Consider the following 14,713-nt stretch of genomic DNA (forward strand, 5'->3'; position numbering starts at 1 on the left):
ATTAAAAGCAACAAGTAAGAGAGCAAAAGTAAGGAGGAGGCAAGGCAATCGATAAAGATGGGGTACTCAGATGATGCTTCACCTAGGATAATCACTTCAAGTGCAAGAATTCTATATTATGCTTCCTAATCAATGCAATGCTAAGTCGTGGAAATCCTTACATACATAGTCCCAAATCTAAGGTCAACTATGCCTAACTCTTTTTCCCGTAGGAGAAATCGAACAATCTCAACACCTCGCACTCGCATAGAGTTGCGATGAGCTCTAGGGATTCCAAGTGATAAATCTCTTCCTAGATTTAGACCTAACCCTTTGGTCCAGGCGGAAGGTCCCTAGCCACAATTAAGCCCTAGATACTAAGATCATCTCAACGCTTCACTCCATTGCAAGCGCAACTAGGCCCCAGTGGATGTTTATCCCTTAGACCATTCAGTCTATTATGGCCGCAAAGAACTCGAGGAACGGAGGTAGAATCTATCACGTCGGAGGGGAAAAGGGACGCTCCTGTACCTCTCGACTCACCCTCTCAACCCTCTCCAACCTAGCTTTGTCTAACGCTCGTGGTGTGTCACTCACTCATAAGGTTACCAACAAGAACTCTAAACCCTAGTGTCACTCTAGGGGAAATGTTCATATAATCAAACATTCAAGGTTAGAAGTCACAATAAACATCAATTTATTGAAAGCATAATAAAGAAGTTCAATGAAGCGAATACATCCTAGGGTTCACAATCACCCAAGTACCCACTAGGGGTTTAGCTCTCCACGAAGCTAAGTACAATCAAAGAAATCGAATGTAAAAGCAATGAATCCATAAAGAAACCCCCTCGATGGTCGTGTCGATGGTCTTGTGGAAAGTCCACTACTCATCCTCCAAGGATTCCTTCGTCCGGTATAGGATACGCCTCGATCGAAGCTCCCCTACCAACCTTCTTCCTAATGGAATCACGATGTCAGAGCTGTAGAACCTCTCCAAAACCTTGGCCAATACCCCTCGAAACCCCAGCCGAAGCCCTCTCGCAAGTTGGATTCTCTGTTTCTCTGGTTTCTCGGCCGGCTGTGAACAGTGTTGCTACAGTACTTGCTACACACTCTAGCATCTCACACCTGTCCTATGTCTTCGCGTTTGAACCTTAGCAAGATCTCTTCCAAAATAGGTTCATTATGATCCTCATTGGCCTATTTCCTTCATACTCAGCCTCACAACCTTACCTGCATAAAAGTAACATAAAAACACACATATTAATGTAAAAACCTGAGAAAAATAATGCTCAACATAAGGAAAGAATGCTTCGCATTTATATCACACAAGCACTTATCAATCATCATGACTATCGAGATGGTTTTCTATGGATTTATTGCTTTTACATTCAATTTCATTGATTGCAATTAGCTCCATGGAGAGCTAAACCCCCTAGTGGGTACTTGGATTGTGAACCTTAAGATGTATTTGTTTTATTGAACCTTGATATTATGCTTTCATTAATTGATATTTTTATTGAGTTCCAATCTTAAATGCACCCGGCAACGGTGCAAAAACTTGACAACGCCCCTTGCATATGTCCTACAAGTGCACGTGTTTGTCGAGTAATAAAATCCCAGGTGAGTGTGTATCGTATCTATAGAGAGTAGGTAGTAAAAATACTTAGATTGTTTCTTAACCAAGTGAAGATGAATAATGATTGTGTTGACAAGATGTGATGTAAACAAGAATAAAGGAAGCAAGAAAGAAAAGCACAAGTAAGTGAGAGATAAGACAATCGATATAAATGTGGTACTCAGATATTGTTCCACCTAGGACAATCGTTTCAAGTGTAAAACTGACTATTATGCCTCCTAACTAATGCATGAATGAGTCATGGAAATCCTTCAATACAAGGTCCCAAATCTAGATCAACCGTGACTAACTCTATACCATGTCTCGGAGGAGAAATTGAACAATCTCAACACCTCGCAATCGGATAGAATCGCATGGAGTTCTAGGTATTCCAAGTGATAAACCTTCTTCCTAGATATAGACCTAACCCTTTGGTCAAGGTGAGAGATTCCTAGTCACAATTAAGCCTTAGGTGCTAAAATCACTTGAACACTTCACTCCATTGCCTCTGTAACTAAGACCCAGCGGAAGGTCATCCCTTAGCCAATTCACTCAACTATGACTGCAAAAAATTCAAGGAAATGGAGATAGGATAAATCACATCAGAGGGGAAAGGGAACGCTCTACTACCTCTCGACTCACCCTCTCGACCATCTCCAATCTAGCTTTGTCTAACCCTCGTGGTGTGGCACTCACTCACAAGGGTTCTAGTGTCACTCTAAGAGAGGACTCAATCAATCAAGCATTCATGTTTGGAACTCAAATAAAACACCAATTAATGAAACCATAATAAAAGGTTTAATGAAACAAATACATCCTAGGGTTCACAAATCCAAGTACCCACTAGGGGGTTTAGCTCTCCATGGAGCTAGTTATAATCAACAATGAAATCAAATGTAAAAACAAGTAATCCTTAAAAAAAAACCCTCGATAGTCATGACGATGGTCTTGTGGAGAAGCCTCGTCTCCTCCAAAGATCTTCTTGTCCAGCCTAGGACACACCTCACCAGATCGGTGCCGATGAAAGCTCTCCCAATAACCTTCTTCCAAGTGAAGCGCTATGTCGAAGCTGATAAACCTCTGTAAAAACCCTGCCAATACCTCTCAAGACCCTAGCTGCAACCTCCTCTCAAAGTTAGGAAAGAATGGAGAAAAGAATGCTGAAATTGTAGCTGAACCGCAGCTTAAATAAGGCTGGAATCGGGCATCCACACGCCCCTGTGGATTTGCCACATGGGCCTGTGGAATTTCCGCACAAGCGTGGATAATTTCCACACGCCCATGTAGATTCTCTGGAATTCTCTTTTTTGGCCGGCTGTGAACAATATCTGCTAAAATAATTTGCTACAGTATCCTGCTACAGTGCCTGCCCAAAACACTCCCGAATCCATGTTTTCATCGAGGTAACGTCAACAAGCACACGTTTATGTCATAGATAGCTTTGCTTTTTTCAATAACCGACCTCATTAGTGAAGATCTTACTCTCAATGCACAAGCCGGGATACTCGAATGTGACTGCCTTTGTGCCCTCCATACCATTGTTCTAGCTTCAATACACGGAGGTTGGCACACATTCTCGCATCTTGAACCCGACTTATGTCTTCGCGTTTGACCCTTCTCAAGATTTTCTCCAAATAGTGCATTCATGATCTACATTGGCTTCTTTCTCTAACATTCGGCTTCACAACCCTATATGCATGAAAATAACACAAATGCACAAGTATTAGCGTTAAAACCTGATAAAAGTAATGCTCATCATACGGAAAGAACACATCGCATTCTTATCACACAAGCACTTATCACTCGCATATCGTCCTGCTCTTGACATTTGACCTGGATGTCACTCTCCATCCATCTTATCCTAGCATGGAAATCTGGTTTCACTATAGCCTCCGGGATAGGAGGGCTAGGTGTATCTTCAGATTCTGACTCTGTCTCAACTGGTTCACATTAACTAGACATTTTTTTGGCCAAATGTCAAACAAGTCTATAAATGTTACCTTTTCTTTCCACCAATCCTATCACTTGTTGAGTTAACAACCCAAGAGATGCCACATTGCTTACTATCATCATGTTTCGAGCTTACTCAATCAGGCTCATTCCACGAATCGACCTAGTAATATAGTGGCCAATGAAGATGGCTCCTAATCAAACATAATGCCCTTAATGTATGAAGGCCTCAGCAATGAGGTGTCCAAGATGAACAGGATACTGCTTGAAAATGCCAAACATAGCATACATATTTTACAGTGTAACCACCCCATTACTGTCCTACCGACCACTAATAGGATCACTGATATGAGCATGAATATATCTATGTACTAGGTTTTTCATGCGAGTGGCCTTCTGAGAATTTTCACTATTACTGACAGCTAGGATAGTCTAATATTGATTCACATTCATGTATGGTGGAAAGTCTATTTGCAGTCAGGTAAATGGTACACTACTAATAAATTCTCTATCATAAATACCCTTGTATTCTGCAAACTCATGTGATTCATCTCATAAGACCTTCCAAAGGCTTGAAAACAAATGGCTCCTGGTCTTCGAGCAGTGACAGTCCTTTCATCTTGGTGTACCTCGAAATTGCTTAACACCTCTAAGGTTAGTTGGCGATAGGTAGAATCATCAATCGCGAACAAGTTCGCCCAACAACCATATGAGAGTAACTTCTTCACTCGTTCATCCATCCCAAGTATTTCTAAGATACCCCATTTTATGTGACAAAATGTGCCAAAATGTTTTGTCTTGAAAACCTCATACTTCACTTTGTAATGAGCATACATTAAGTGATGTTCTTTGGAGGGTTGGCATTGTGCTCTTTGGACGTTTGGAGTTGAGTTTCTTGATGTTTAGCATTCCTGCAACATAGATAAACCTAATCAAGCTTAAAGGAACCCAAAAAAAAAAATTCAAAATATGGTTCAAGAAAAGAAGAACAAATGGCTAAAATGATGTATAGTGACCATATGGGCCTCATAGAGTGTATATGGGCATTATTCACTTTGCAAGAATCTCCCTACAATCATGGTAGCCAAAACATTTTTACATAAATTTAAGAGAAATTTCATCCGTGACAGTCATACCACAAAAACCAAGCCAAATCCTTTGATAATTCCACATACAAGCCCCAAGAAACTAAGAAAATTTAAAAAATAGAAACTAGGGCACCAGAGAGCTTACCGATGAAAACTTGAGAAAGCCATGATTAAACTCAAGGATAACCACTAGATTAAGGTCACCATGAGGTTAGGAGGAGATTTAGGTGAAGAAATGGGAGGATTTGGCCAAGAAATGAGAGAGAAAGAAGAGGATAATTCGGGAGAAGAAGAAGAATAAGATAGCAGAGAGAAAAGGTGGCAAGAAAAAGAAGAGGGTTTAAAGAGCTACAAGAGTCATACTCCATGCGCCTTGCATGCAGACCATATAGCCTAGCTTATTCTCTCTGTTTTGAGGCATGCGGCCTCAATCAAGGGGGTATAGAGGCCGTGAGAGTTAGGCAAAAGATTCTAGATTTTTCATGCAGCCTCATTAACCCCTTAATTGAGGCCGTATAACTCAATATAAAGTTTCTAAAATCATCAATCCTTCTTCAAACGATCAAATGAAACCAAGAAAGGATAGAGAACTCCTCTAAGCATAAATGAAAAGTTTAATATAATACCTTGATCTAATGCATAAAATAACACCAAGAACATGAGTTTCTCAACAAGATAAACGATTAAACCACAAGAAAGACAATGAGAGAAACACATAAGGCAAACGATCATGGACTTATTCACACAAATAACACACAATCAAAATAACTCCAAGAATGATAAAACTAAAACATAGAACTTGAAAAAATGAAATGCACGCTACCAAATGCTTGGGTTGCCTCCCAAGAAGCGCTTGTTTAATGTCTTGAACCTAACGTACCTTGTTGATTACCTCATGGGGGTTTGAAAAGTTAAAAGTTACCCTCGGTCATTTTTAAAATGTTGTTTCTTCCCAGTTGATTCAATAAAAACAATGAATGAATTTCATTTTTTTCATGAGTGATGAGAGGTGAGAAGTGTACCTAACCTACTTGAGATGTTGAATGATGAGGGTTGATACCTTTCTTTTTCCTCCCACGGACTTCTTTCCGAATTTTCTTCAACATTGATTCTTTTTTTCTTTCTTTTTCTTTGGCATTGGTGCATATCACCTTCTTCTTTGATTGCTTCAATTTATTATTTTGAGGAGGAGAGTGAGGTTCTTCTTGCTCTTCATTCCCTTGCTCCTCCAACAATTCATCTAAGGGGTTCAAAGATAGCACCTCTTGCACACAATTAGAAAGTAAAATATTAGTTTCATCAATGAAGTAAAGTGTGTCATCATAGTCTAAATAGTGCTTTATGGCAGCCGGTAGTGTGTACGCCACCTCTTCTTCTTTGATTCTCAAAGTTAGTTTTTCTCCTTGTAAATCAATGAGGGCCAATAAAGTACTAAGAAATGGTTGACCAAGAATCAGAGATGTCTCCACATCTTTATCAATTTCCAAAATTACAGAGTATACACGAAATACAAATTTGTCCAAGTGGATAATTACATCTTCCACAATTCCAAGAGGCTTTCTTGTTGATCGATCAACCAATTGTAGAGTCATCCATATGGGTCTCAAGTCATCCAAGACAAGCTTCTGCTACAAAGTGGGCATGATATTAGTACAAGCCCCAAAATCTGCTAATGCATTTTCTTGAACTCCTCCTTCTAGCATATATGGAATTATGAAACTTACTAGAACTTTCAATTTTCATGGTAGTTTCTTCTCTAAGATGGCCGAACAATTTCCCGTGAGTGCAATTGTGCCTTCTTCCTCCAATTTTCTCTTGTTAGTGAGGAGTTCTTATTAAAACTTCCAATATTTATGCATTTGGGTTAATGCCTCAACTATCTTGATGTTTATGTGGAGTTGTTTGAAAATTTTGATAATAATTGCTTGTGTATTAGTAATACGAAGTATTCTTTTCTTACATTGAGCATTACTTTTCTAAGATTTTATCGCTTATGCATGTGTATTTGTGTTCTTTAGTGCATTTAGGGTTGTGGAGATGACAACGCCCCTTGCGTATGTCCTGCAAGTGCACAGGTTTGTCAAAGTAATAAAATCCCATATGAGTGGGGTACCGTTCCACAAGGAGTAGGGAATAAAAACACTTAAATTGTTTCTTAACTAAGTGAGAGATGAATGGTGATATGTGTGACAAGATGTGAAATAACAAAGGTAAAAAAACAAGAAAGAGAGCATAGGAAAAAGAGAAGGTAAGGCATTCTATAAAAATGGGGAACCAGGATATTGTTCCGCCTAAGTCAATCATTTCAAGTGCAAGAACACTCTATTATACTTCCTAACTAATGCAATAATGAGTCATGGAGATCCTTAAATACATGGTCCCAAATCTAAGGTCAACCATGCCTAACTCTATGCATGTCCTGGATGAGAAATTGAATAACCTCTCAACCTCGTACTCGTATAGAATTGCAATCAGTTCTAGGGATTCCATGTGATAAATCCTCTTCCTCAATGTAGACCTAACCCTTTGGTCCAGGTGAAAGGTCCCAACCCATAATTAAGTCCTAGGTGCTAAAATCACTTCAACGCTTCACTCCGTTGCACCCGCTACTAAGCCCCAGCAGAAGGTCATTCTTTAGCCCATTCACTCTATTATGACCATAAAGAACTTGAGGAGATGAAGGTAGAAAAAATCACGCCGGAGGGGAAAGGGGATGCTCCGATACCTCTTGACTCACCCTCTCAACCCTCTCCAATCTAGCTTTGTCAAACTCTCGTGGTGTGTCACTCACTCACAAGGGTTACCAACAAGAACTCTTAACCCTAGTGTCACTCTAATGGAGTATTCAAACAATCAAGCATTCAAGATTGAAACTCAAATAAAACATCAATTTATTGAAAGCATAATAAAGAGATTCAATGAAACGAATACATCCTAGGGTTCACAAATACCCAAGTACCCAGTAGGGGGTTTAGCTCTCCATATAGCTAATTATAATCAATGAAATCAAGTATAAAAGTAAAGAATCCATAGAAAACCCCCTCGATAGTCATGGTGATGGTCTTGGGGAGAGTCCTTTACTTGTCCAAGGATCCCTTTGTCTGGCCTAGGATACACCTCGCCGGATTGGTGCCGACGAAAGCTCTCCCACTAACCTTCTTCCAAACGGAGCGAGATGTCAGAGCTGTAGAAGCTCTCCAAATCCCTAGCCAATACCTCTCCAAACCCTAGCCGCAATCCTCTCTCAAGTTGGGGAAAAGATGGAGGAAATCATACTGAAATCAGGGTTGAAATAGGTTTTAAATATGGCTAAAATCGGGAATCCATACACCCATGTGCGTGCCCATGTGGATTTTTCCCACAGGCGTGTGGAATTAACGCACGCCCGTTTGGATTCTCTGTTTTCATCCATCTTCGGCCGGCTGTGAACAGCACCTACTTCTATGTTTTGCTACAGTGTTTGCTAAAGTGCCCTGCTAAAGTACCGGCCCGAAATACTCTTGAATCCATGCTTTCAATGAGGTAACACAAACAGGCACATATTTATGCCGTAGATCATTTTGCTTCTTCAATAACGGGCATGTTGGTGGAAATCTTTCTATACATGCACAAGCTAGAACGCTTGAATGTGATTACCCTTGTGCCCCGCTAAATCATAGTGCTAACCTTAGTACAAGAAGGTTGGCACACATTCCCGCATTTCGAGCCTGACATATGTCTTCGCGTTTGAACCTTCTCAAGATTTCCTCCAATTTGTTCATTTACGATCCACATTGGCTTCTTTCTCTAATAATCGGCCTCACAACCCTATTTGCATGAAAGTTACATAAATACACACATATTAGTTTTAAAACTCAATAAAAGTAATGCTCATCATAAGGAAAGAACACTTCATATTCTTATCACACAAGCACTTATCAAACTCCCCCACACTTAAGCTTTTGCTTGTTCTAAAGCAAAAATTAAAACATTAAAGCATAGACGAAGGAAATATTGGAAGTGCTTGGTCTTAGGTTGACCAAAGCATACATAGAGAGCATTCTACAAGTAAAGAAAATTTCAACACTAAATACGAAAAATCATTGCTCTAGCTAAAAACTTGAATAAAAAAGGACAACAAACCCTAAATCGTGTAAGTGTGTGAACTCACTCACTCAAAACAACCCAAAGTATACTCCTTAAAGTTCTAAATACAAGGGGCTTATTTATCTACAAATAGTAACAAAATTTCAAAGATGGTAGTAGCTTCACATATCCTCTAAGGTAGCCATTTCCATAGCGGCCACTAAGGTGGCTCTCAAACTTTCGAGGTGGTAACTCTTTCTACCGGAGTGGTAGCTTTCACTCATCCTATGAGATAGCTCTTTCTCTCATTAGGGCATAACTAGTATCCGACTTAAAAGAGTAGCTTCATACTTCATATACGGTAGCTCTTTCCACCCAACAAGCACAAATAAACAATAAAACTATTTTGTTCTTTCTTTACATTTTTTCATTTTGTTTTTTTTTTTTCAGAATTAACAAAGAGAAACAACTATACTTAGTCCTTTTAACATCAAACTTGAGTTTCCAAAAGAGTTTAAAGACTGAGTAGTACAACAAGTGACAATCGGGCAAAAATTCCTACAAATTCAAGAAAAATCTAGAGCATGAAGACATTCAATGTTAAAATTCTCCTAAACTCAAGAATACAATCATTTCTACTAAGGTGAACCGCACTTAAGTTGTACATTATCCCCAATGTACTCATGCAAGTTCACTCATAATGTATATCAAATAGGAACAAATGTGTGAGAAGCAATCAAAACAATCTCCCCTGACTCCTAGTGTTGTATTTGATGGAGCTAAATCCTTGGGAGTGATGTTCCAACGGGTTGTTAAGCACACACGGCCAAGTGCTGAAACACCATTGGCTGTGCCCATGACAAAGTCTCAATTCCCATGATGACAAGACCATCTGCACGCATACACGAGGAGGTTCAATAAAGCTTAATAAAACAAATACAACTCGAGAATATAAACGATAAAGCAATTAATACAACTCGAGGTAACAAAATGAAAATAAACTCAGAAGGAAAGTCCTTTATGTGTATACAAATCCAAACTAAAATGCAAAAACAAATTAATAAAAACAACATAAACAAAATAAATTAAGTGTCAGTGTCGTTCGGTCTCTCCTCCGCTACAGATGCTGGTGGTAGATCGAAGGGTGCTGGTCGAGGTGGTGATGGTGATGCTGGAGGGGCCTGAGTAGTCCTCGGTCGCAAGACAAATGACAAGGTGATGTCTCGCTCTAAAATCTGTTGTAACATGTCGAAACGTGCCATGAACTCTGTATACTTTATGGCCTGTGTAGCCCGAATCTTAGCAATCTCTGCTTAGACCTCAACAACCTCTGTTCGTAGCACCCCCACAACACTCTCGAGCCTCTCAAAGTGATCATGGGCTCGAGATGGTGAAAATATGCGTACTAGCGTGGGTCCTCTGCCACTAGAGGTGCATCGGTCTCCATCTGTGTCGGCAGAGGCTCAGGAACAAGCTGTGAAGCCTCGGCATCATCACCCTCCTCCACAGCTATCTCTGGGACTGGTAGAACCAAGGCATAAACCCCGCGAATCACGGCCAAGAGACCCATGCCTAGAACTAGTCTTGTAATACTGACAATCTAGCATACTACCCTGATGTCAGATGTACTCTGCGATGATATGCCCTAGATGAATCGGTATGTGCTGAACCATCAAATACAGGTACAGAAGCTCCTACCAGCTTAGGACACCAGTGCTATCCCCACAGCCATTCACTGACCTGCTCAGAATGGCATGTAAATATCGATATGTTGGTCGGAAAAGGCACGTGGCCTTGGACACCTCCGGGTCATACTGACCCTGATAACACAATGCTCTATAAGCTCTCTGCGGGGTCAAAGCTCCAGGGTAATTTGTCGGTAATTGGGAATACTCCTCAATGTCTATAAATGCTTCCTCGTGTAAGACAAGCCAAACTGAAAACTGAGTAATGCCCATGCATTTGTGATGCCCAAATGCTCTGAACTGAATGGCGCCAACACTGCTGAATCTTGCATAAGTTCTATTAAACTCGAATGATAATAAGACCTTAAGTGTAAGCTCATGAATGGCTGGCTCTCTAGTCGACAATAACTGCCTAAAACCTCCCACTAAAATGAGATCATCGACCTCATTTGTGAACTCATCTCTCTCCTGTAGATCTCTCAATACGCTCGTGTCCAGGAATCGAGTCTGTCCGAACAGAAGTCTCGACAAACGCACAAAATGCACCTGGTGCTCGGGAATAGCAAATCTCATACTCTCGGACTCTGGAGATGACTCACACAGCCGTTTCTCGGCTTGCTTCTTTGGCTGAGTTGCCATAGTCTGTAAAATTTTAAAGAAAATCTATCAAACTAGTTGATAAAGTAATGCTGCATAAATCCACACGGTTGGGTGATATTTCCGCACGCTCGTGTGGATCCATGGGGCGTGAAAAAGACGCACGATCGCACCACAAAATTCTAATAATACACCATTAAATCGCTTCTAACTTCGTTCTGAACTTGCATAATCATTCTAATTGTAGAGATGAAGCATTACTAACTAATTTCATCAATTAAAATAAGGAATTTGTGAAGAAAACAAAACAAAAGGTAGGGCTCAACGATGAGTTGAGATTGAAAACCTTGAATCAGTCGGAAAACCAAGTACAAATCCTTCCAAATAGGCAATGTGAGGTCGGGAAACGATGTGAGAGTGCTCTCAGATGAATGAAGAATGTTAGGATGAAGAGGAATGGTGATCCTTTTAAAAGAAACTCACGCCTCTTGGCATTCTGTACATCCACACAGGCGTGCAGAAATTACCCACCCCCGTGCGCCTCCATAAGAGAACTTCATAGGAGCAGCCGTACGCCACTGTGGCTTCTCTGTCGAGATGAGAAGAATGACTAAGTGTTTCACACGGCCGTGTAGAAATCTGCAGAGGCATGGATGTTCACAGGCCCAACTCACAGGGGTATGCACATGCCCCTATGTTTTCTCAAGATGGAGAGAGCTCTTCTCTAGAGATCTGCACAGGCGTGTGGAAAATACCCACGCTCATGCGGTTGTCACAGGTTTGCCAACAGGGACGAGTCCACGCCCCTCTGTACTCTCGGAATAATTTGCTAAGTCCCTATAGGAAAACACACGCCCGTGTGGAAATTACCCACGGGCATGGACCATCACAAGGTCGCTCGCAGGGGCATGTCCACGCACCTGTGTCTTCTCTAGATGGGATCTGAACAAAAACGCACCCCTATGCGGAAATTCCACTCGGGCGTGTGTTTTCTTTGGGCACTTAGAAAACTTTGCAAGCACTGCAGAAAATTTCTAAACACAACTATACACTCAGAGCCTGCTTTACAAGGCAACTTTAACTAGAGAAAACACAAAAAAAATAAGCTCAAATGACCTAAAATTCGCCAAATCCACATGAAAACACATGATGAAATTAAAAACCCACAGTCAAACACAGCAAAAGCATCTACAAATCAAGATACTAGAACTTAACATTTTATTCATGCAAATACTGTACTACTCAACTAAGAAAACAATAACACTTAGGTTACCTCCCAAGAAGTACTTGTTTAACATCACTAAGCTTAACGTACCTTGTCTTACCTCATAGGGGTTCACAGATGAAGGTTGCCCTCTTACCCATAGCCTGAAAGCATGAAGAGCAAAGCCTCTTGAAGGTAGAGGTGGAGTTATCGGGCTTGGGACCACCTAGCAATGGTACATCAAATTTGTTCGGTTCACGCACGTCTCCAACAGCCTTGGAGCATTTCCGATTGCGTCTCCTTATCCTCTTCATCTTCTGGAGCACCTTCTTCAAGTTCCCCATAGTAGATGGTACTTCTTTAGTTGAACCAAGCATCATAACTTCTTCATTTTCCATCTCTTGGTCGAACAAGCCTTCGTATGGATCCAGATTGAACATTTCCTGCATAGTAGATGGTATTTCTTTAGTCAACAATCTCATCAGTAGTGTTTAGAAAATACAAAGCATCATCGAAATCAAGAGAATGGCGCATGGCTTCAGTAAGGCGGTATGTGAGCTTGTCATCTCCAACTCTCAATGTTAGCTCCCCACCATCCATGTTAATCAATGCCTTTGAAGTCCGCAAGAATGGCCTCCCAAGTATCAAAGGTACATCCGTATCCTCATCGACGTCTAGCACTACAAAGTCAACCCAAAAAATATACTTGTCCACCTTAACAAGCACGTCTTCAATGAAACCCCTCGGATGTCTCACTGTTTGATCCACCAATTGCAAAGTTATCCCAGTGGGCCTAGGCTCTCCCAAGCCTAGCTTCTAAACGAAAGTGTATGACATGACGTTGATACTAGCCCCTAAGTCCGCCAATGCCATTTCTTCACCTAAATTGCCAATATTACACGAAATGATGAAGCTTCCTATGTCTTTCTTCTTGTTTGGCATGTTCTTTTGCAACACCGCCGAGCAAGAAGCATCTAAGATCACTAAAGCACTCTCCTCTAACTTCCTCTTGGGAGTCAACAAGTTTTTCAAGAATTTTGCATACTTAGGCATTTGAGCCAATGCCTCAGCAAAAGAAATATTGATGTGAAGTTGCTTGAACAAACTCAGAAACTTCTTGTATTGTTCATCCCCTTGGTCATTCTTCAATCTAGAGGGATAAGGGATTCTTGGCTTGAAAGGTGGAGGTGCCACCTCCTTCTCTTTGTTTGTTCCCTCTTCAACCTCTATGATCTCGGGTGTGTGTTCATTGTGCTTCTCACTCGGAAGCCTACCTTCAACCTCATGACCACTTCTCAAAGTGATCGCCTTCACATGCTCTCTAGGATTGGTCTCGGTATTAGTTGGCAAGCTTTCTTCTGGCCTTTCCGATAGAGACTTCGCAATCAGCCCCACTTGATTTTATAGATTGTGCAAAAAAGCAGTGTGGTTACAAAGTGTATCCTCAACAGATTAAAACCTTGTATCCGACGATTGCACAAACCTAGTCAAGGCCTTCTCCAAATCTGTTATACGGTTCTCCAAGCCTAAAACTATGTTCTCCATGTTTGGGCCTTGTTGTTGTTGGAAACCCAGTGGCCCCATGGCCTTTTGTAGACCTTGGTTGCTCCACGAAAAATTAGGATGATTCTTCCAACCCAGATTGTAGATGTTTCTATATGGATTCCCTTGGTTCCTCAGCGCATTACCCACAAAATCGACATTCCCAACCGAAGATTCATCACCAATAGAGATTGGGTAATCAGAGGAAGCATGCCCTCCACCACACCCGGTGCAAGTAGTCATGGCCACCACTCTATTCAAAGTAAGAAGATCTAACTTCTTACTCAATGATTCCACTTGAGCTGCCAATGAAGTCAATGCATCTATCTCATGGAGCCCGGCCATGTTTTTTCTTCTCCCTAGCATTCCATTGGTAGCTATTTAACCCTATTTCTTCAATTAATTAACTAACCTCATCGGGGGTCTTGCTACCTAAGATACCTCCTGTTGTAAAAGGTCTGAACAATCATCCACTCCTGGAATCCATGTTGTGGGCAAGTTCTCAGGAGCTCCTTGAACCTTTACCACATCTCAAATAGAGACTCCAACTCTGACTATACAAAGGATGAGATCTCATTCCTAAGCTTTACAGATTTTTCGGGAGGGAAATAACGGGCCAGAAAAGCTTCTACCATCTCCTCCCATGTGGTAATCGATGCTCTAGGTAATGAGTGTAGCCACTGCTTCGCTCTCCCTTTTAAGAAAAATGGGAAGGCTCTCAACTTGATGGCTCTCAACTCGCTGCTCTCCCCTTTAAGGAAAATTCTCTATATGATTGTTTGGATCATCATCAACCAAACCATTGAATTGTGTGGATTGCTGGAACATGTGGATGAATGTCGGCTTTAGCTCGAAGTTCTGAGCTGTAATCGGGGGACGCACAATACTCGATTGTGTCCCTAATACTGAAGCTCTGGCATAATCAGATAATGTCCGCTGTTGCTCATTATGTTTTGCCATGTTTTTAGATTCTTCTATTTCCAAA

General features: G+C 41.0%; 1 non-coding gene across 1 annotated transcript; it reads left to right on the top strand.

The window, feature by feature from the left end:
• Positions 1 to 14,208: 14,208 nt before the first annotated feature.
• LOC120272774 lies at positions 14,209 to 14,315 on the top strand. The gene has a single exon (XR_005540311.1). It is a non-coding gene; the product is annotated as a small nucleolar RNA R71 (small nucleolar RNA).
• The last annotated feature ends 398 nt before the right edge of the window (positions 14,316 to 14,713 follow it).

The sequence above is a fragment of the Dioscorea cayenensis genome, chromosome 11 (genome assembly GCF_009730915.1).
Source record: "Dioscorea cayenensis subsp. rotundata cultivar TDr96_F1 chromosome 11, TDr96_F1_v2_PseudoChromosome.rev07_lg8_w22 25.fasta, whole genome shotgun sequence".
Taxonomy (NCBI): domain Eukaryota; kingdom Viridiplantae; phylum Streptophyta; class Magnoliopsida; order Dioscoreales; family Dioscoreaceae; genus Dioscorea; species Dioscorea cayenensis.